The 22,069-nt window shown below is 23.4% G+C and overlaps 2 long non-coding RNA genes across 2 annotated transcripts; both read left to right on the plus strand.

Annotated features, from left to right (window-relative positions):
- The first annotated feature begins 418 nt into the window (after positions 1–418).
- On the plus strand, positions 419–6,318 carry LOC135923476 (uncharacterized). Its single transcript, XR_010571221.1, has 3 exons — positions 419–479; positions 1,639–1,759; positions 6,273–6,318. It is a non-coding gene; the product is annotated as an uncharacterized LOC135923476 (long non-coding RNA).
- Positions 6,319–8,760: 2,442 nt separating this feature from the next.
- LOC135923298 (uncharacterized) lies at positions 8,761–11,090 on the plus strand. The gene is made up of 3 exons (XR_010571178.1): positions 8,761–8,776; positions 8,846–9,085; positions 10,959–11,090. It is a non-coding gene; the product is annotated as an uncharacterized LOC135923298 (long non-coding RNA).
- The last annotated feature ends 10,979 nt before the right edge of the window (positions 11,091–22,069 follow it).

The following is a 22,069-nucleotide window of genomic DNA, read 5'->3' on the forward strand; positions in this document are numbered from 1 at the left end:
GATAAATAATCAAATTTTTTAGCATTAACGGAAAATTAATGGCAAATGATTAAAATTAAGAATAAATGAACAAATGCAATAACAAATAATTAATGAGAAATGTAAAAAATGATAAAATTTAATAATAAATGAATTAAGAATAAATGGGAAAATGTAATAGTTATGAGTATAAAAAATTGTGAAGTAAGAAAAATAAAATACAATAGAATTTTGATTTTGCTCAGATAGGCATAAAGGTCAAAGGATTATAAAAATAAAGTTTAGATGAGACAATTAATCGTATATCCTAGCAAAAAAAATAGCCTTAAAACCTTTGTTCCTAATGACTTTTTATTAATAATTTTCAAAGAATAAACCTTTTTATGAATTATTTTTTTCAAAAGCTACATTTAAATTTTATAAATGCGAATTTATTTATTCGAACTCAAAAATCTTAAAAATGTCAAGTGGACAATTCAAATTCTGAACTATGTTAAAAAGTACAAGTATTATATTGTTGCGACTGAAATGCAAAGTTTATATTGATTTATAGATTGGATTGCTTTATAACTATTTTTCTAACTTTTTTATATTTAGAGAATTATTATCAAATTTGCTCAATCGGTTAAATTTACTCACTTGCGATTTTTGCTCATTTTAATTAAATATTTATCCATTTGCAATTATCTGCCATTAGAAATTAAATTTACTCATTTGCAATTAAATTTTCTCTTATTTCTTGCTAAAACTGGTGAAATTAAATTATAACAAATATAGATTCAGATATAAAACAGCAGTTCATGACTCAAATGATATCGCATTGGTTTGAATCTTTAATATCTGTTTAACTCTTAAACATACAAAATGAATAAATATTTATTATTTATAACTATAACATTTGTTCGCGCTGGAGTATTAAATTTCACTTATTCTAAATCTCTTTAAAAATCGATTTGGTTTGTATTATAAAAAATGCTTGAAAATCATTTTAAATTAATAATAACTTAAAATAAAAATAATGAAATCTTTTATTAAATAATCATATCTCCCTCTATTTTCACTATTTAACAAAATTAAAAATAAAATATATAAACTAATAAAAAATTATAAATAAAAAAATCAAAATTGAAAAAAAGATTAAAAGAATGGAGTAATAACATAAAAATATAGAATTGAAGAAAGGGAAAATAAGAAATTATTTTAAACATGAAAGAATAATCAAAAATGATAAGAAAAAAAAATTAAGAAAAAATGAGAATTATAAATAAAAAATGACTTAGAGAGATCTCAAAAAGTTAGAAATAAAATAAGAAAGAAAATTTAAAATAACCAATAATTTAAGAAAAGTGATATTAAAAAAACAACAATTTTATATAAAGAAACACGATTTTCTTCATTTAATACAAATTTTTATTTTTTGATAGAACCTATCCCGCTATTTTTCCTTATTGATTGAAACTTTCCTTTTTTGCTCAATCTTTTTTCTTACAAGATTGGAAATTTTCCTTATAGGGAAACCTGTTAGGTTTTGCCCCATAACTTAGTCGGAATATTTTATAACAAAAGAAAAATTGCCTGCAACAGGATCTATTAATTATTTTATATATTATATTTTTGGTTATAAACTAAATTATTTTTATTTTTCTCTTTATTATAAAGGTCACGAATTTACCATTAAAATATAATTTCGAGTCAAACGGTATTTACAAGCTGAGCTTCCAGTTTAAGATATGCGACGTGTGGTTAGACACTATAGAAACTGTTAAACACGTCAAAATAGGTAATACAATTTTTTCACATATTAAAAATAGTTCCAATTTATTTTGATTAGGTCCTATTTTAATCATTATTTCTTCTTTTCAAGCTAAAAGAAAAGGAATTTAATATGGGATGGGTAGCTTCTTAGTATCGTAAGGTTTATAGAATAAATGGAAGAAAATTATGTTTTCTTTTATAGAAAACATATATTAAATTTAAAAAAAACTAAGATAAAATATCATCTATAATTTGATAAACTGTCTATTTATTTTGTGGGAAAAAATTAAATAATTCCTTTTTGATTTTCTCATATCGATTTTCACAAAATAATTAATTAATAATTGTCTATTAAATTATATGTTTTTCAATTAAAAAAAAAAATTTATATAGATAATAGACCTCTCAATAAATACTATGGTAAATTCTTCTTCTTTTTTCAAAATTTATTTTCAAAAAATTTTAAACCATGAACTTTGAATTATTTTTAAATTACAAAATAAAGAAAGAAGGATAGAAAAAAGAAAGAAAGAAAGAAAGAAAGAAAGAAAGAAAGAAGAAGGTTAGTCATAAACCATTTGGTCAAATTTCCTAAACCATTGGATTTATTAATTTAATTTAGTGATAAAAAATGCTAATTTTATTTCTTAAACATGATAATTATAGGATAAATTTAGTAATTAATTTTTAAAATTATAATTTCAAACATTAAAAAATAATTTCTATTTAATAAACTATTAGGAGGTATGAAATACTTAAATTTTAATATAAGTAATTCATAAAATAACCAAAAATTTTTAAAAATTGATTTATATTTAAATAATATCTACATATTTTTTTGGAAATTGCTATTTTTAAAAAATATTCACAAATCAAGAAGTTTAACAATGATAAGCAAGTCCGGCTATAACTAGATTTGTCCATCATATTAAAACAATATTAAACACCATTTGGATTATTAAACGATAAAATTTATTATCTTATATAAGTAATTAATTATTTTAAAATATTTTTGTATATAGATGCATTTTAGTAAAATCGATATTTTTATATAATGGATATCCTAATGTCTTTAAATAAAAAGTAGTTTTAAATAGTTTGACATACCCAAGGATTTAACTAGCCCCAGTCTCCCCTACTGGTACAGAGATTATTTATAATATTTAAATGAGTTGACAAAATCAATTCATTGTTTCCTAAAACTTTAGATAACAACTTAACCTATCACGAAGAAACTTTAAATAAATTGAGCGATGATTAAACGTAAAAACGTAATTTCAAATTTTTAATATATCCATATATCAAATGAAGACTAATAAATAATATTGTGACATTTTTTTAATCATTTTTCTAGGTTTTTGGGTATGGGTAATAGGAGTATAGATGTGTTAGATATCTTTTATAAAATAATATTTTGAGATATGTAATAAATGACAAACAATAAAAGATTGACGTTGTGGTTGAATGCATTTGGATCAATGAAGACATAGGCGTAGCCAAGGGAAGGGGGCAAGGGGAAATTCCTCCGTTCCTTCAGAAATTTATCACTTTTTGTGAATATCATTTTAAGCTAATAAAAAATATCTCCCTTAGCCCCCCCCCCTTCCTGACCCCCAATGGTGTATGTACATATCTTAAACAATAATTTGAAAGAAAGAATGTAAAATTTGATATTTTTTTATAAAACTATTCATCATAATTTATACATTATGGAAAAAAGCATTTATATATAAAAAAAGTGAACCAAAAATGTTTTTCAAGAAATGGAATATAAGCCAAAGATAAGTCTTATGACAAAAGTGAAATGTATTATAATTATTAATAATAGATCCATAAAATTACTAAATAATATAATATATCAAATATAATTTTTTATAAAGTGAGAATTTATTTATCCTAATAAAAGTAAAATATAATTATAAAACCATTGATAAAATTAAATAAAAAAATTAAAGCACAATACAAACAGTGGAATATTATATGTCGTAGATTTACAGTATATCTAATTTTATCAATTATCATATGACAATCAAATAATTTTTATAACATAGCGAATTATATATTTTGCAGAAAACTATAAAATATCGATAAAGACATCAGAATATATCTTTTAAAGACATTGTGGGATGAATAATATGAAGATTAATTTTTAATATTAATAATTATTTAAATAGATGACGTTAAATAATTGAATGCAATTGTTGCTATATTTATTATCAAGAGCTTTGATTAGTAAATTTGTTAAAATATTAACCGTAATATATTCTCTAATTGTCAAATATGTTCATAAAAATGGAATTTACCTACTATTTTGTAACCAATTCTATATAATAGAGGAATATAAACTATAGGTCTACTAACTTTTTATAAATAAATTTCTTATACTTGTTTGGAATAAATTATCACCATGCTTTTATATTAATGTAAATACAAGTAATTTATTATATTTTATATAAATAAATAAAAATATATTTCATATTTGTTCCAGGCTTATTTTTTTTATTAAAATTAACCTCCTATCTTGTAAAAATATTAACTATATATAGACTAAGGTAACCCGGCCGAAGACCCGCAAAAAGTGGGAAAATGAAGTCTGGGGGTGATGCCCCAGAAATTTATTAATTCCCCCCTTAGGAAAATCCTGGCTACGCCTTTGAATGAAGGTGAAGGGCTATACCAAGAGCTAAACCTTGACCAGATTAAGGATATTCCATCAGGGAGTTTTTCATCGGTTATAACTAAACCTGTTTGTTAAAGTCTCGATGGAATGCCTGCAGATTTAGATTTAAACAAAATGAAATCTCGACAAAAGCGGCAATGTCTACCCTTACTATCAACGCTAGTTTTACAGTGTTTACATACATACGGTAAAACAATTTCATAATTGAGTGGTGTCAGCGGAAAGCAGCAAATCGAGATTTTTGGAGGGCATAGTTTCCAGAAACTGAAAAACTGTATGCTAGCCATCATAAAGGCTCGATTTTAGATTACACATCAAGCTTGCATTGAGTGGAAAATCCCAATCTTTCTATGAACACGAGGAAGATCGTAGAGTGTTTAAACAGCAAAATTGTCCCACATGGCATGGACCACGGTTAGCAAGGTCAGAAAATGGAGAAAAGCTGGCGAATGTATGGATCAGATGAGAGACTGTGCTTGCATGGAAATGAGGCTTGTAACCACAAATTATAAATAAAGCGTAGATTAAGGATCTCTTCAGCAAGAGCTTTGTTTCAAATAATTTTTAAAGTATCAAGAAATTTAAAATTGAGCATCGAAGAGCGTAAAGAATTTTAGAAATGTAATAATTGAGGAGAAAAAAGCTTGATCATGAGTAAAATGCTTGGAGATGTTTTTAAAATAGAGTAAGCTAGATGATGCGTTAGTGAAGTGATGTATGGATTCTAAACCACTAATTGGGGAGCCGAGATGAGTGAGGAACTAAAAGTTCGGTTGTATGGAAGTTATGGGGATGGAACAAGATATCTTTTACAGATTCTAAAAATATAAAGATATATAATTATTTATTAATTAAACATGCTTATTTTTGCTTATCACGATTTCTCAAAATATCTTCAAACTCTAAACGATAGAAAAATTCTTAATTATGATAATTACCTCTTTTTGAATTGCATTAAAAAAAACTAAGTTATCCTCCGGTTTACTACTCGGCTATTGAAAAGGCAAAAGTTCTTAAAACAAATATACTGGCCTCACAAACACATATTTATACCATAGCTGCTAACACTTTAGTCATGATCGGAAATGAGGGCCTTAATTTTATTAAAATAGGCAATAGAAAAAACAGATTACAAACGACTCCAATGAAGAATAACTCTACTCTAGAGTGATATCTAATACTTTTTTTAAAGTTCTTTTAAAGTACTTTTTAATGTTTTTTGAATATATTTTTATGATTTTTACATATTCTTATATGTTTTTTAAATATATATTTCATTTTTGATATCGTTTATACTGTTTTTTATATCTAAATTAAAACCGTTTTTAAAAATCTATTCACAATTAAAAAATAGTCTAATGTGTTTATATCTGAGCAATTAACACTATTTAAATCTGAGTATTCCATTATTTCGCAACAATTGCTATTTTTTCTTAGAAATTATTTTTTTTTACCTGATCATTAAAAATTCAGAGAATTTATTATTTTTTTCTCAGCGTTCATTATTTATTTTGAGCATATATGAGTACATTATTCATATCAAATTCATAACCTCAAAATTTACATTTTAATTCTATGGCAACACTTGAAATGATTTGTATAATTAATAAAATATTAAAATAGTTGTGTTTAAATAGGGAATGATAAGCGTGAGTTAAAAATAGATATGATATAGATATTTTTTACTTCTTGTACAATTTATTTCTGGATATTTTTAATTTTCAAAATAATTTTAATAATAATATTTTAATTTATTATCAACATGATGATAAGCCTTAATTCGTAATATTTTTAAATTAAATAAACAAACAATTTAAAAAATAACAAAGTTTATACATAATTTAATTATTATTAATAGATTCCAATTCTATAATATTCGCCAATATATCGACTTACAGAACTAAACCAAGCTTACTCATAATGGTCTTTCCAAAAAGTTTAAAAGGTATGATTTTAAATGTAATGGTTTATTTCAATAAAAAAATTAATTATTTTATGGGTAAAATATTAAATAATTAATTAATGTGCCACATGGCACCACATGGCATGTCAAATTTACCAGATTAAGTAATAGATGAGAATTTACTTGTCATTTGATTTATTTTATTAAATTTTCCTATATTGATATATCTTAAAACTTATTATAAATAATAAAATAAATACAATAATATATATTTATTAATAGCTATATTTTTTTATTCCATACCATGATAAATTTTTTGTTTACAAAACTTTATTTAAATGTCCGAAATCTTTATATTTATTAGATTATGATTTTAGCTGAATAGGAGACCCAAATGTCTAAATCTCTTTCATTTTTAGCGCTAATTGTTTCAGATTTTGTAAAAAGATATATTTCTTATAATTGTACCTTATGTTTATTTAGTAACGGGATCCCCATATTTAAATATCGATCAAAAACAAATGAGACATTTCGCAATTACTAGACAATCTATTAAATTTGGTAGATGTTATTACTCATTCAGAAAATTTTTTATGATCTCAAATCATTATAAGAGCTAAACAGAAATGGTTTAAATGGCTAATAAAAGCGCATTAAATTGTATAGAAAAGAATTATTAAAATTTTATAAAAATATATGAAAAATTTAAAATTAGATTGAAATTGCGTAATGTGCATACAAAGTTATAACTATAGTAAAAAAAACGCATACACTAGATAAAGCATATCAAATGTTCCTAATCGTATTCAAGTTGTGCTAAGAATGGTCCATTTTATATGGGCACATATTGTGAAGATTAATTTTAAAAAAAATTTACATTTATAAATAATAAGTGTTCATCTTAACTTTAAAGATTAGTGTTTTGTATGTTAAATTTTATATTTATCTTCCTACCCCAAGAGTCTCAGAAAATAAAAAAAGTACTCTTTTAAATTATACCTTTATAGCGCCCATAGTATGCTTGGGGTTTTTTTTTATTTTATAGTTTATTCATGTAAAAGATAGCATTAGGGTCTGAAGTCATTTAAAGAGTATAAGACTAAATTTCTTTTGCTATTTAATATTTATTCATTAAGGTAATATGATATAGTAAATTAATTTAAAAAAATATATGGACTTTATTTTAAAATAAATAGAATATATTTTTGTATACTTTATGTTTAGAATTAAGGAAAAACAAATTTTTGAAATACATAAAATTCCAACATACAATCTATTTACCAAAATAAGTCGTCTATCTATGTTATTAATAAAAAATTTTATTTTAATTAGAATCTCTCAGAAATGGAAAAATGTCTAAACGGAATTGCACTTTGACCTTAGTTGTGTTAGCCTATGATCAAAGATCTAACCAAACTGAAAGTTAGATAACATATTTTACCAAAAAGTGTTTTTATATATTTTTGTGAATTTAGCTTTCACTATCTGAAATAAAATCGTTTTAAAGCAGAGTAGGTATGGTTTAAAGTTTAAATTCTGAAAAAATATTGCTCAAATTAGTAAGATGAGGTGTTTATACAAATTGAATTAATCGAAATATTATTCTTACAATATGATTTCCTATTAAAATAATTATTTTTTAAAATTGTTTAATTTTGATATTTTTAAAATCATTTAGAACGAAATATAACTTATATTATCTCATATAAAACGCCTCAAATGAATAGACCTAACGGTAAATACATAATCCACCAGAAAACTAGATCTAAAAGTAATATTTAATATAACAACATCAGAATTTGCTTTTTCATATTAGAGTATAATAATATTTTTACAATTATTCAAATTAGTTTTATTTTCGAATTTATCCCAATAATAATTTTTATTCTATAATTCATATATAGCTATTTTGAGATAATGATATATGACGTTAGTCTAACTGCTAAATAACGATTAATATTTATCTTTAATATATAATAACGGAATCACGTCGTCGTGCACTAACTACTAGATATCATCTCCCCACGAAACCACTAGTTAACCCAGAAGAATAATGATCAGTGCTGGATTCAAATCCAGAACAATCAAATTGTAATATATAGACTGAGCCGACTAGGCCACAGACTCTTTTCGAATGCATCAAAATTTTTTGAATATAAGGATAAAATTATAAAGCCATCTAATATTTTAATGAAACACACAAAAAAAATTAAGAACTATCAACGTCATACACCATTACCCCCATTTTCATAATGACACATTGACTTTTCAAAGACAGAGTGATTTTTTCAAATTGTGTCCATTCGGATTTAAATCTATTCAATATTTAAAAAAAAATATCATGAAATTGCAAAAGGCCAATATGTGTTTATAAATAAAGAAACTATACGATTAAAATAAGATATATAATATAATATAATATGTAATAGGGCCAAGGGACTTTCCTAAAGCGAATTTCGGTAAAATTTGATTATATTATTTAATGTTAAACATTTTTTATTATGTACTTCTTATTGCAAAAAATATAGAAAATTTAGAGGAATTTTTGCAAGGAATAGAAGGTATAAATATATACACCTAATTTTTTATAAATTTTCGCTTTGATAATCTAAAGCAATTTGTTACTTATTAAAAATAGTAATATATAATAGGTTTTAGAATATGGAGTATGCTTTGCATATTTGTGAAATTGATTATTTTATAAAAGATTAGAAATTTAAATTTGTTATTTATTCAAGGAGAGCCTAATCTTGTCCATTTTCCTCAAGGTATTCTATTTATCATTTTTTACCATAACATCCTTTATATTTACGTAATATAATTTTACCATTCCCTATTTATATATGCAGAGTTAAATCCTGCTGCCATTGAAGGTTTTAACATATAATATTTTAATTAAGATTTTATTTTATTTACCATAATTTATATTTGCTTAATATAATTTTAGATTTTTTGCAGCTTATTCAAGATATCGGGGTCAATGATGCAGCAGGTTTACGGGCGATGTATTTCCTTTCATGAACATATTTCAAATCTCGTTTAAGATATGTTCTATTATTCTATATTTTGATTATACAGTGAAAAATATGTAATATATTAATTAAAAACAAAAAAATTTTGACAAAGCATATTTATTAATCGATTAAAGAATATAATTGAAAAATAAAAAGAGTAAAATAATGTTTAAAAATCAATTGTTTATTTATAAAATATATTTTAAGCAAAAATTAATTTTTAAAAAAATTTTCAATTTTATTAACTTTTTAAAACTCCAACTATTTTTTGTAAAACACTTATGGGATTTGTTATGAATAAAAAATCTTTCAAGAAATTTTAAATATTAATATTTGTTAGGATTTATTTTCTTTAATTTAAATTCAATTTATTTCGATAAAAATATGTTTATATATTTCATTTTATAATAATTTCGATAAAATAAGAGATATAAAAAAAAATTATGTATAAAATCATATTATATAAAATCATTCCATATGTTATTTGAATTCGAAGATCGACTCTCCGAGATAACACAACCCAGATATTGTTGCATATGATTGTAAAAGTTCTTGAAATCATATGGATGGAATCCTAAATGTGTTAAATAATATTGGTAATAATTTCATCTTGTGAATCGGTAGAGGTGTGATTGCTCGAAATTTATGTTTGAATACACCAAAAAATAGGATTAATTTGGAGTTAATATGGAGGTAGGTATTCAGTCCTATCTTTGTATATATCGATTAAATTAGATTTATGAATTGATTTGTTATCCATTACTATAATTGCATCAGATGACAAAATATCAATAAGCTCTCGCATGGAATCTCAGAATAATGCACCATTATAAGCTCCTTCTTAAATTTTATAATGAATTCCTTCTCTGATTCCAAAAGAATACTAACAACATTTTTATTTTTCGAGGATGGGATCTTTATACTCGGGAGATCCTATGCGTATTTCATCTGTCAGAATCTTTCCAGATCTTTTTTCGTCCACTTAATATTTTTTATAAATTCTTATTGTTTCCCTTTTTTTAGGACTATCAAGTGGTAAATTTTTGAATAATGTCTTTTATCGTAAAAGTATTTGCCATTAATAAGTCTGATATTTCTTTCAATGATAGATGAATTTTTTTCCTTATTTCCTTTATTTTGAATAGTGCATTTACCGTAAATGTATATCGTCTTTTTATGAACTGACGCTGTAAACATTTCAATATATTTAGCCATATCTTTAACTTTCATTTGTTGATTTTCCGGTAAAGAAAATATTTTACTAACTATGTTGATTTTTTCCTTATTCCAATATTAATATATTTTTCTGGGTCTTGAAATAGTAGATCAGGTTTGGTAGTTTGTATTTAAGTTAGAATTGATGATAATAAATTATTTATAGTACATTATATGTAAATTCAAAGAAATTTTTTAGAAATAATTGTTTTTACGTATTTGATAAATAAACAATTAATTATTGTTTAAACATTATTTACCCCTTCTATTTTTCATTATATTCTTTTTCAAATATTAAGCTTTGTTTAAAATTTTTGTTTTTAATATATTACATATTTTTCTCTAAAATATAGATTTGATATTTTTAAAACTGTAATTTTCATAGGATCCCATTAATTTTATTGTATCTAAGGTAAAGAATATCCTTCGTGATATCCAGATCCAATTTCACAAATCAATTTTAAGACAATTTACAGAATATAGCAATTTATTATTTTAATCGAAAGCTTTGATACTTTTTGAAAAAAAATTTATTAAGATAAACGAACGAAATTTATTTATCTAGAACTAGTTTTATAATATAGTCAAACTGTCTAATTTGGGCCTCGTTGTGACCAAGAAGTTCAACTATTATCAAATTATTTTTTTACTTCTAATTCATCATAATCTTGAGTAAAATTAATGTAATGTTAACATAAATGTCTTATTTTTTCAACTTTAAATCAATTTTTAAGCGCGTTTTTATATCTTAAGAATCAGATTTTACCGAAAATGTATTCCAGATGTTAAAAGTAGGAGAGAGGTGGTATGACCCATCATTATTTTATTTTTTCAAGAAGAGAAATTGGGTTTAATTGAACAAAATTAATATCAATAATCCTTAAATATTTATAATAAAATTTAAATAATTCTATCCATATTAATTTTTAGCGGTTTTTCTGGTTAGTTAAATGGTTTGTTTTAACTTGCTACATACTATGTATAACCACAGGCTATGTGTTATAACTGACCATAATATATTATTTAAAAATTTTATTATAAAATTATTAGAATATAAAATATTTGTAAAATAATCTATGTTATCTTCATTTTTTAAGTTTTTATCATTAAACACTAACTTTATTAATATTAACATATATACTTATCATCAGACTCATCCAATTAATATAATTTTATAAAATATTTATTTCTATGTTAAACATGTTTATTTATTCATATATATACTGATTTTATAATTATTACCTTAATTATCTACAAAATTAAAATGTTTATTTCAATAATTTATTCATTCATCAATTTATAAATTTGCGATGTTTAATAACATAGACTTAAATTATTATATGTATATTATGAATACACAATAACAATGAAAAACATTTTATTAATTTTATAAATAAGAAAGATATAATATATTTTTTTACATAAATAAGCAACTAAATATTTATTTATATTCAGCACAAGCCCATTCTTCATAATGCATGCATTTAATTCACTCTTACCTTTCCTTCCTTTTAAATATTCTTTTCTGATATATTGCACAGCCCCTCATTTTTCTTTTCTTTAGATTTAGGAAACTTTAACTCATATTTTCTTTTTAACAAATATTCTTATCTAAAAATAAATAATTTTTAGCATGAAATAAATAATCTTTATATTAATTTATATAATTAAATCTATTCTAACAAACAGGTATTTATAATATATAATTAAAATCATTTAAAAACATATTTATATAATTAATAATCTATATAACTAATTATCTAAGAATAATTCAATATATTAATTTAATATTATTTAAAAATACTTTAACATATGTTATTTTATACTAAACCCTGTTTATGATATGACTTGTATTATATATAATCATATAAATTATCCTCCTGGGTTCATATGAGAATATTACAAAGTCTCTATGTTTTTGCTTTGCACTTTTTAAAGTTTTTCTAGGAACATTAAATTTAATTAATACTGAAGGTGTGATATTTTTATTAATGATTTATATCATCAATTGCCAATGTAATTTATCATTTGCATTTTCATAAAATGATATTTTACGCAATTTTTCATTTCATAATAAATATATGAATATTGGCCAGTCAATACATCTTCATTATCATTAATTAAATTAAAATTGCTAGCTCTTATTTTTTTGGAATAATAAATGCCTAAAGGATAATATTTATCCAAAATATTAGTAAACTAAATGAGTAATTATTTAATCAAACAAAAAAAGTGATGAATTTCAGATAATTTTGCTATTAACTTTTAAGTTATTATAATTTCTGCAAAAACTCTAAGGACCAACGAATTATATTATATTAAGTTCAATTTTTTATAATAAAATTATCTGATATTTATAAGGTAGGTACTCTAAACATCCTGGAATACATTTCCTATAAAATCACATTTTTTAAAATTAAAAACTATGCTTAAAATGGATTTAAAGTTAAAAAATAACACATTGACCTAATATATACCTAAACTTATACAAACAATTTATGAAATAGATGTATTTGTTTGCTTATTGGTTTTATTTATGGCGTATGAATATTGTGAACAGTTTCTTTTGAAATATTAGTCTTTTAACACATTATATTTTAGGTTATGATTTATAAATTTATTTACTACAATATTTTTAATTATGGCTAACTTTTTATATGAATTTTGTTATTTGAAAAAATAGTTTTAAAGAGATAAAAAAAATTTACAATAAAAATAAATTAGAGTTGTTTATTTTGGTGTCATTTGGTGAGGATGACAGATGACATTTAAAAATTCAGAATGATGAAATAGAAATTGTACTATCTCTTCTATAACTATTACAAAACAAAGGGCCTAAATGTAAAAATACCTTGGTCAAGTTTCGAAAAATATTTTTGACTTCACAAGAGAAGGTTGGTAGTACAGGAAATATTAGTCTTAAATGTCGTCTCCCATGCCTTCTATGTCATCATCGAATTCCTACACAGCCAATCTATCGTAACATATCTCTAAGTTTAAAGTCACATAACTTGTCTTAAATAATTGTAGTAAGTTTTAGTTAGATGTATATGTAACATGATTATTTGAATTAATATTATATTGGAACCCAATTTTGTTTGCTCAACAGCTCCTTCTTCTGGTTTAATTTATTCTGATTTAAAATATGTTGTTCTTATATTAATTTTTTAAATGGTTTGTTTATTATAGGTAAATTTATTTATGGAGAGAAATGAGCAGTTCTTTTAAAAAATTAATAAACTAATAATTATGCCATTTAGGCAGATTTGACTGAATATAAAGTAGAATTCTTTATAAAAAATTTTGTTGACCTCAAAAAAGAAATTTAAAATGTTAAATAGCTTAATGACCAGTCCTAGAAATATTAAAGATGTTTTTGTTTTATTTTTTCAGGACTAAAATTTAGTGCAATTATATACTCAAATTTTTACATTCAAAATATAAAATTTTAAATACTGTGTTTTTTTATAGTCCAATACGGTAATTTGTTACAATTTTATAGAATTTTAAAATAAAATAAAAAACTTTACTTCAAGCGGCATATCTGATTGATCCCGTAGGAACAGGTTCCATAATCTATAAAATTATATATATAGCCATACAATATTCATCACGACTTTTCATTATCTAAAAATTTATATAATTTGGATTTATCACAAGATTCGTCAAATTAATGGATATTTTCTAATTAATTTCACAGAGGTATAGAAAGAGTTACATCATGTTATAACAAGTTTAATCAGATATCCAATTTTTCATTAAAAATGATTTGAGTTGGGATAATTTACACTTACAAAGTGTAAACTTTATACTACTTTTCTTTATTAATGTAAAAAATGTTTCAAATTGGAACCAGGGTGAGCTTTACTAATCTTCATCTGAAGAATTTGTAGAATTGACATAATATTTTTTATAAAATAAATTAAAATATTAATAAGAATCAAAATTTACATTTCTTGATTAATTTACTATTAATTAGATTAACAAACTTGACTAACAAAGAAAATTTAAAATTAAAATAAAGGAATTTGGAGTTTGTTGTGAATTAAAAACTCGGCTTAAATTATATGTTAAAAATTAAATAAACATATATATAATACAATAAAATATGCTCTTTTCCATATTTTTTAAGAAAAAGGCGTTATGCGCTACTCAAAAAAAGAAACGCGTTACCGTGCATCGTTACTATTAGAGAATAACGAAGGCATTCCTTTTCTTAAAAAAATATAAGGCCTTTTTTTTGTCGTTAATTTACAGCAATAGTATAAAATATTCTTAAATTTATTATAAATTTTTCAAAAGAATTAGGGAAGGCTTTTACTTATTTTTATTTCAAAATTTTTGTTGCATAATATTAACAATATTTTTCTTTGTATATCAAAACAGACGGAGTTGAAAGTAAATCTATATAAAATATATTTTGAGCTTTTCAAATTTATATTGACTCGGTTTAACATTTCACATTTTAAGGTTTAAAATTTCTGGTATCATAAAATTCAAAATTAAAATAATGTTATTTAAAAATCCCTTTAAAAAATTAATCAATCAAATTTCCTGATTTCACAGTTTTTTAATTTTTCAATATTATAACAATAGATTTTGTACATTGTTAATTAAAAGATATATGGAGTAATCAAAAACTCACCTACGTTTATGAAACAGGCTTAATATTTATTAATGAATGCAATAAATGTCAAACTTATTATGAGTGTATGACATCATAGCATCCTTTATAATATTAACAAAATTTCGCCGACAAAACAGTTGATTACTACATTATCTACAAAATTTGAATAAAAAAATAATTAAAATAAATAATAATCTAAACAAGAACTTATTTGAAAAAGAGAATATTAAATTTACCACTTTATTTCTAACTTAGTAAGAAGGGTTTAGCAATTTCCATTTATTCTTGAAAGCTAGATGAAAATTTAATTTGTTAGCCCGAACTCCTTATATTTACATCCGAGCTCATCTCGATAAATGTATAATTAAAAAGCTATATAAAATAATAATCAAATAACTTTATTATCCTTTTATTTTAATTTAAAAAAAATAGAAAACATTATTTTCTAAATTGAAATTTTTTAAGCCATACCATCCCTTATATATAAGTTGCGAGCTTCAGACCCACTTGCAGGATTCTAATCAATATTTTTAACAATGTGTTAATTTTATTGATGCTCAAAAAAATTTCTTTTTCAAAAATAATTTTATATTTTATTTTATTTTACTTATTTATATTATTATTAAAAAGTGGCCCAAGAAATTATTTCAAGTAAAAATATATGTTTTATAAAGACTCCAATTTATTCGCCGAGAAATTTTTTTTATAAACGGTCTGAATTTTCAGCAAACGTATTGAATGCTTGGATAAAAACTAAATTGCCTGTATTCGATTTCTTCAGGTACACCATAAACAAAAATTACTAGTTAATAGGCTTATTTTTATAAAACAAAATCTTTATAAATGTTCTCCCGGCATAATAACCCTAGGCTGTAACACAGTAACACTATCTCATTGTGTTTTATGCGACAAAATAATCGACAATAATCGTTAAAAATTCTACTATCATGAATGCCAATTATACCATAAAGGAATCAACTATATTATAAGCTTTCTAAAAAGCTAGCTACCATTCACCCTTGAACCAGATAGTTTCCTCAATGGTAATTTAGAAGGGGTGGCGAGGATATTATTTTAATACCTTTGACTAAAGGTATTCCATTCCCCTAGCCCTTGAACTAAACTTGTATTAATTTTCAGCTAAATCAAATTTAAAAATTCCCAGTCGTATATCCAGGCTAACAAGTAAACCTTAAGTAAACAATTACTTGATCTTCCAAATTCAATTCTTATGCCCATAGGGAGAAAATAGCCTTAGGCACCTGAGATCTAAAAGAGAGATTTTATCTTCTCTTTAGTAATTTCACTCGTCCCTTCAAACGACTACTAAAATATTCTAAAAAAATTTTTGCATTTTTATGAATTTTTTAATTTTCAAATTATATTTGCTTTTTTAATCAGAGAACTTGCAAGTCTTTTAAAAACAATTTTTTTTTAAAAAAAACATTTGCCTCTTGGATTTTTATTTTCGAAAATGCGACTTGTTAATTTATTTTTGTTATTTTGAATTATGTTGATTGTATTTTGGAATTTGTTCCAACCAGTAAATAAATATTGAACGATTCATTATATTGTTTTAAATGACCCCTTATTCACAATTAGCATGAATTTGTTGCGAAGAATACAAAAATACTATCTATGTTGTAAATTTCGCCGTGAATTCGATCTAAATGTGAATAAGGGGGTGATTAATTTAAATGAAAATAATTCCAATAATTTATTTTAAAAAATATTTTTTTGTAAACCGCCATCATGAATTTTTAATTTTTCTAAAAACCTGACACGAGTTTTTAAAATCGTACCATTTTTAACCCGTTTCTGGCCGGGTCTGCCTTTAGTTTTAATTTAAACACCCATGTGAATTTATTATATTGTAACTCCCACCCCAAATTTCTGCTTATGTTTAAAAATATTGTGATACCGCCCCCCCCCCCTCCCACTCTTTCTTCACAAATATTCAAAATGACTATTAACAATCCAATCGATATTATATTTTTTTCAGTTAAAATCGAAGATATTTTGTTTAAATATTTTTTTTTATATCATAACTTATGCGCGATGATTAACAAAACGCAAGATTTTTTAATTTAAAAGCGATGTAGAGATATTATGTTAGAATTTTTATCCCCGTCTCACTCCCTAATCCAGGATTACCTTGATAACTTAGAGTTGAATAGCAATGCAAATAGATCTATTCATTAGATATATTAAAAAAAATTAAACCCCGTATCCGCCCCACCCGCCACTTATATTTGTTTATTGGCTTTCAGTTAAAACTATTGTCGAAATGATTTTTATACAATTTTAACATCTCTATTCCTGCACATTTATGACATAATTAAACCCTAGAACCTTTTCTCATAAAAAATGAAAAGAGATTTTATTAGCTTTCAGTTGATACCAATCTCTGGATCTTTTTTGACGAAGCTTTTAATATTCCTCCCTTCATGGAATAATTAAAGAAAAAATTTTTTGGAGGATTTCAGTTTTTTTCCGATCCAAATAATATGTCTTTATAAAAATAATAACTCACTATTATATTTTAATTTAAAAAAATATAAAATAAAAGAAAATAAGATAGAAATAAAGAAAAGAAACAAATGACAAAAAATGACAAAAAAGAAAGGAAATTAAGAAAATATTAAATTATTGTCTATATATTACGAAAGTTTTAAACAAAATGTTATTTCAGAATTTAAAAAATAAAAAATTAGGAATAATTTTCAATAATAAAATTAAATATAATTTATAATTTTTTTAAAGTGTTACAAGAACCTGAGGCCGGTAAAAATATTTTTAATAAAAAAATTAAATAATTTAATAATTTTTATCAACAAGAAATAGAAGAAGTTGCTCCAGGTAAGAATGTTTGCTTTATAAAAACACATTTCATACTTGTTTTTAAAATCGACAAAAATATTGATTTCAATATATTTTTAAACTTATATGAAGTTTTGCAAAGGGTTATAGATTTTAGCCCAGGTTTTTTGGCGGAGCGGGCTCAAATTCTTTTGTCAGACATGTTATAGTTTTGAAAACAATTTGCCTAGCCCCTTCTTAAAATTTTATAAAAAATCAGAGATTTGCAAGACTTTGTCTACATTTTTTGTTAAAATTGTTATTGCCAGGCCCTAAAGTTTATTATTTACAAATACCCTGGCTGGCCCGTTAAATCTTTTAACCGGCAGGGCTTTTAGACTTTTGAACGGGCCAGGCCGGGTTTCGCAGATCAAGGTTTCCATATAATTAACATATTAAAAAATGTTCAGTTTCTTGGAGAATTTTTGCATTTGTAGCAAGTCTATGATCATTCATTCATAACTCATGAGATATCTCAGCATCTACGAGTTGGGTTCCTGATCAGGAATGCCATATATTTGTTGCTTAATTTTAGTTGAAGCCCAGCTGTACTTCTATATCGTTAATACAAATTATTTAAAATTTTCATCTTTCACTTTTAATAGTTTTGGAATGTGCCTCTTTAGACCCTGTTATATTTTAATATATTCCTGAAAAGCTTTCACATTTATTATAAAAAAATTTAATAGTTTTGATAACTTCTCTAATTTTTTTTACCCTTCAATTCAAGGAGATATTATTTATTTGATTGGGCAAAATATTTGCTGTCTAACAACAATTCGTGCGAACCGGCTCAAACCGGGACCAGCCTAAAACAATGTTAAGTTTGAAGCGTGTACATTAACTAACAATATTAGCAGAAATAAGAAGCTAGTGGACCTAAAAATGTATATAACAACTAGTAGCGAAAGTTAGATGAAAAGATAGATAAAAAATGAAAAGAAATAAAAGTTTAAAAATAATTAAATAATTAATATATTTGTTTTAAGTGCTAGCAGAAATTCTTCCAGGTAATAATATGTATTTATAAGATGTATCTTAAAAAAAAATATTTAGCACAAATAAAATAAAAGATTTCTATAATAGAAATAAGAAAAATGAAAGAAATAAAAGATAAGAAAGAAAAGAAATAGAACATAATAAATAAAAGAAATAAATAAATAAAATAGAATAAAAATTTATAATATTAAATATTGGATTGCAAAAATTTCAAATTAGTTTTTTTATTAGCATTGTTTTAGCAAAAATTTTACGCAGAAAAAATACTTATTCATAATTTCATATAAACCTTATAGGATTTTCCATCCTAAGCTTATCATTCTTTTCTATAATTAATAATGTTGATAAAATTAATATAGAGATAACTTATAAAAGAACATTTACAACGAGTTACATAAGTTATATATTAGTGCTGATTCTTGATATATATTCACGATTCATAAAAGCAAGCCTAGTTTTGATATAAGACGACATTTTTATTTTTCAATCATATTAGTAGAGTAAATAACAACTTTTATTATAATAATTTGATGCATTTTATGCACTCACTTAACCAATCATCTCCCTTTACTATCAAAAGAAGATTACAGATAATCCTTTGGAAAAAATTTAAATCCATTTTTCTTGTATAAATTCTTTTATTCTTTATTATGTTATATTATATCTGATTAGTAACTAAGGGTTCTAGCTTTATTTTTCCTTGTCCACTTTCAATTTTTTTGGAATAAGCAACCAATATTACAAATGCCTCATTTCCAGTGTAAACAATAATTTATATATTTTATTTCTGGGAGATGGTAAATGTTCAAGATTGGTTTAAGCTTGACAAAAGTAAGTTAACAGCAAAGGGTTTAAATTATAGAAGCTTCAATGTATTTTTTCCAGCAAAGTTCACTTTTTTTAAAGTAATGAGCATGCTAGAATATATCTTAGAATTTGTAGAATACCTAATCTACTTTATAAATTCAGAAAATTTTGTTGTAAACATTTCAACCATTCTTAATTTACAATAACTTTTTCTCAAATTTAAAATTAATTAAAGGTTCTTAATGAGAATAACTAAATTTATAGGGTAGATATATATAACCTACACATGTTTGAATACATTTCCAGCAAAAATTTACTTTTCAAATTTAAAAATAACATACACAGTTTTCAAAAATTATCACATTGTTAGTGCTGAAAACACATATTGTTTTGATTAATGGAAATTAGATTATCCAAAATTAAATAAATTTATAATTTATACAATTTATTAATAAGTGGTAGAGGAAATTGCTCCAGGTAAATATTTCATAAAAATATATAAGTCATCAAAAGACATAACTCATTAATGCAGGCACAATTTACAAACTGTATTTTTTAAAATTTTACATCCTTATTAATTAAAAAATCAAAAAAGAAATATAATCCTGATATTTAGCTAACAATATTTGGTTATTGGTGAAGGAGGTAAGCAGTTAGTTAGACGTTATAATTATGTAAATTTTATACCTATCCTTTATGCCTTATTTTAAAATAAAAAATGTAATTTTTAATTTGCAAGATATGTTTTAAATTAACAGTTAATTTAAAAAAATTCCAAATGAGTTAATCAGGGTTCGCTCGATCCAGATCACTAACAATACTTGTAAGACACTGTTTAATAATGATCTTGAAGATTAAACGAAAATAATAATATTATAATAAAGAGAAATTTATTTCAATTTTTTTATGCTAAGGATAATATTTTAATAATTACCATAATTGCCGTCTTAACAAAAAGTTTATTGTTTTCAGAATTTAATTGGAAAAAAAAACAGTATTTTTAATTATACCGTTTTGTCATTGCTACATGTAACAAAGCATATCAATTAAACATGCCTTATTAGGATTGTAAAGCTTAGAAATTTACTTGAAAAGTTTAATTTTTTTCCAATAAGTATGTAATATTATTTTAACTTAAAGAATAAAAAAGCTATTTAAAAATATTTGTAATTATTAATCTACTAATAAAAAAAAAGATTCAAGATACCACAAAATATTTATGTGGTCGTTCAAAATTATTCTAGTCCTCTTCTTAGAGTATCCTCCTTTTCATTTTTCTTAATTCGCTTCCCTTTCCTGTAATATTATAATTTTAAAGTCATTCATTCGATAATAATAATTTCCCTAATAATATATTTTTACATAATATATATTTTTTTAATCAACCTTATTCATTTTAAAATATTTTAACGATTATTACTATTTTTTGGTTATATTGTTTTTAAAAGATATTTTTATAGATCTTATACTTGTAAAATTAAGAAACTAATAAATTTTTTTGGAAAGTAATTAGTAATAATTAAATTTTAATTTTAGGTAATTGAAATTGTAATAAATTTCTTTTTTAAATAACCAACCCTTTTTCAAAATTTAAAAAAATAAATAAGAATGAATATTAAGCAAATATTAATTATTCTTTCATAACAAGTAATAGGAGAAGTAGTTCCAGATAAGAATATTAATTATAAAAAAAATAGTTTATATTCTAATAAAAATATGTGCCGTAAATCAGAACTATATTGAATAATATTGGTATTTTATATGTTTTAAAAAAAATTAAGGATACAATATATTTTAAAAATATAGTAAAAAAAATAGGACGTAAAAATGTACAAAAATGATTGTTTGTCTTTTGTATGGATGCCACCAATAATAATAAAAATTGTAAAATAAGACAAATTTTTTTTGTAATTAAGTAGATTAATTTTTTATCAAATTTTGTCATATTTTCGATTTTCAATTTGTACTCTTTGAAGTAGCAAATCATAAGTAGATTTATTGTAAAGATCTTAATAAGCCTCTAGATCGAAGAAATGCTTAGGACCAATGAGGCTATAAGCTTACAACTTGAGTAAAAAGATTATTATAAAAAGATCTGAATATTTATTGATTTTGCTAAACATTGTTAGAAGGTCACAATTGATTTAAGGTGTAACAATATTTTAGTAGGAATATAATTTATCCTCTTTCCCACTAATTTATGGAAGCATCATCGAGCATTTACGCGACGA

The sequence above is a fragment of the Gordionus sp. m RMFG-2023 genome, chromosome 2 (assembly GCF_954871325.1).
Source record: "Gordionus sp. m RMFG-2023 chromosome 2, tfGorSpeb1-WG-v2, whole genome shotgun sequence".
NCBI classification, from domain to species: Eukaryota; Metazoa; Nematomorpha; class Gordioida; order Chordodea; family Parachordodidae; genus Gordionus; species Gordionus sp. m RMFG-2023.